We start from the raw sequence: 3067 nt of genomic DNA, 5'->3' as shown, positions 1-3067 counted from the left end.
TTGGCTGAAGCTCTAGGAGCCAAAGAGGCAAAGGCAGGGTGCAGACCGTGCGGACTTTGAGCTTCCTTTCAAACCAATGGGAAGCCATTTGAAAGGTTTTAAGCAGCAAAGAGCGGGTTGGCAGTGACCTGATCACTCTGCAGTGCCCTTCCTCTTTCTTTCCGCCTCTTTTCTTGATTCCCCCTGCTGCTGCGCTCATTTTCTTTCCCCTGCCATCTCTTCCTGAACTCCCCCTCCACAGGCCGGGGATCATTCCTCAAATCCCAGTGTTGATCATTTGGCTCCCATTCTTATTTGTTTTGTTGTTGTTGTTGTTGTTTACAAGTAAAGGCAATTTATTAACAGAAAATATTTTGAGGGCTCTCCCTGCCAGGCGGTGACCACGGCAATCCTCCTTCCTCTAGTGCTGTCGGAGGGGAATGGGAGTGACATCCTCGATCTGCCCCCATCTTCATCCCCAAGCAGGCAAGGACTCTGAGGGCCGACTGGGCCCCAGGTCCAGGATGCTTGGTCCTATTTCCTGCTGTGACCTGGAGTTTGCAGATGTGTAGGGCAGTAATGCCCAGCTCCTTGCACTGCTGGGTCACCTCCTGGGCAGCCAACATGGCAGTGTGTGGTGAGGATTCATCCTGTCAGCTTTCATCTTCATCCCGGCAGCCACATGGCAGATGGTTCCCTTGCCAGAAACATCAGTGACATAGACAAAGGTGTCATTGAAGGAGACAAAGCTGTGGCAGGCACCAACTACATTCTCTCCTTCAACCACCTGAGGTCCGAGGCTGATGACCTGTTCTTCCTTTTTCTTCTTCCTCTTGTAGGCACCATTTCTGTGCACTGTCTCCAGCCTCCACAAGGGGAAGAGGACCCATTCTTAAAAGCCTCCATAAGCTCCTCACTTCCTACTAAATGCAATCCAACTTGCCAAACCAGAGTTCAAGGGCTCTTCAAGGAGGCCCTAGCCACCGGTGCAGCCTTCATTGCCTGCTACTCCCTCTACGCACCCCGAGTGCTGCAGCCAAGCTGTGCAGTCCCGTGCTTTCTGGCTCACAGCTTCCTCACGCCCTCCCCAGGGTGGGAATGCCATTTTCTTGAAGGGCCTTTTGCCCTTTAAGATCCAGCTCAAACTCAACTGCAGTCTCCAATCCAGAGTCATCCAATCCTCCTCCCTGTGTCTGAGCACTATAAGTGCTCCTCATGGGAACCTGCCACTCTGTGTTTGGGCACAGCCTTATCTCCCGAATCAACTTGTTGACTGGAGGATCCTGACTTTCTTTTTGTACCAAAGAGGGCTTACTGTGCCCTCCTTAGACAAGGGGCTCAGGAAATGTCAACTGAAACAACAAATGAATGACATTCAAATAAGTGGGTGAATAGCGTCCCGGGTCACACTTGGCATAATTCTTTTGCAGTTGATGTTCACGATACATCTGCAGCGTGATGCTGGTGACATGCAGGCTAATGTGGGACACAGACTACCTGTGTTTAACTCTCAGCTCTGCCACATGCTACCTGTGTGACCATGGACAAGTCGCCTCATTTCTCTGTGCCTCAGTTTCCCTATCTGTAAAATGTGGGCAATAGTTTACCGGTAACCTGGGGAGTTAAGTGAGTTAATTCACATGAAGCACTTAGAAAAGTGCCAGTCACGGAGTGAGTACTCAACATACATCCACATCATCTCATCACGCCTACTTCGAACACCTCTCACTGTGGGAGAATGCCTGCTGTGACCCAGTGACCTACAAAATAACACTTGGGCTCAGACTTTGGGGCAGCATGATCTACCAGCCATCTAGGAGGGAGCCACCCAGCAACGCTCTATCTTAAAAAAATGCACCTGTCATGTCCTCTGTCTTGTCCCACAGACTTCCAGTTTGTGCCATTTCAGCTACTGGACTGGGAACTCCTCAAATGCAGAGACTGTACTGGTAACAACCAGCATGGCAGAATCCTAACCACACTCTAGACACTCACTGTTCAGAGCATTCGTATCTATTAACTCGAGTCGTTTTTCCAAAAGTCTTGTGGGGGACCTGGGGCACCAAGAGGCTAGGTAACCTGTCCAGAGGCACAGAAGCAGCTTTAAACCCAGGCAATCTGGCTCCAGGGGCCATTGGCTTTTCTACAATATCTCACCTCCTTTCTGTATCTTTAACTCCTGGTGCCTGGTAGGCACTCAGGAAAATGTTTGCTGAAGGAGTGAATCCCAGTGGCATCTTGAGGGAAGCTTTCTAGTATTTTCTCTGTCCAGGATTTCTGACTAGCTTCCTCTCCCACTGACCCTTCCACTGCAGCTGATAAATGCTCCTTCTCTTTTCAGGAAACCGTTGCATGCTCCCCCTGGGCTGCTGGAGGAAGTCATCCTGTGTAACTCCACACTGTGGTCCACTTCCAGACCCTTCTCACTTTCTCTGTCTTAGAAAGAGATAGGTGGAGACTATGACACACTCCTAAAATGAAAATTGCTTTGCTAGGCTGGTGGAATTCAAAATGATTTTTTAAAAAATTTAACTGGATTTTATTTGCAATATACATTTTGTTACTCTGTGAAATATGTATATGTTAATTGTAGAAATTATAGCAACTACAGAAGTATACAAGGAATAGAATTTAAAATGGAGGCTAGTTTTGCTCTTTACTCAAAATATTCTTTCAAGTTAAAAGGTCCTTACAGCAAAAACATGAAAAGAATCTAAGTGATTAGACATTATGCATTATGGGAAGAAAAAATGATCCCAGTTCTGCCTTGTTCCCATTTAGCTTCTCAGGGTCTTGACAACTGCCTTAACATCCTCCTCTCCTGCCCTAACTGGTGAATTGAGCCACAAGGTGAATACAGAGGCCCAGAAAGTTCCCCTACTCTCCCATAGTTACCAAAGGGAAATGGGCAGAGTGTTCAGCCTGCATTAAAAGAATGCATGCAGAAAAAACCTGTACATTCCATACCAAGAAGCAAGTCTTTGAGGGTTTTCTACCTTCCCTTTCAGGATCCTTTCTCTTTCCTACAAAAAAATGGTTCTGGTCACATATACCTCAATATATTTGTTCAGTTTTGCAAATGAGTTTC

The 3067-nt window shown here is 47.3% G+C and overlaps 1 pseudogene; it reads right to left on the bottom strand.

Annotated features, from left to right (window-relative positions):
* Positions 1 to 400: 400 nt before the first annotated feature.
* Positions 401 to 1196, bottom strand: LOC105522662 (annotated as a pseudogene).
* Between the last annotated feature and the right edge of the window lie 1871 nt (positions 1197 to 3067).

Source organism: Colobus angolensis, unplaced genomic scaffold, assembly GCF_000951035.1.
Source record: "Colobus angolensis palliatus isolate OR3802 unplaced genomic scaffold, Cang.pa_1.0 Scaffold111, whole genome shotgun sequence".
NCBI lineage: Eukaryota > Metazoa > Chordata > Mammalia > Primates > Cercopithecidae > Colobus > Colobus angolensis.
Note: the sequence above shows the minus strand (reverse complement) of the source record. Positions and strands in the feature narration are given on the sequence as shown.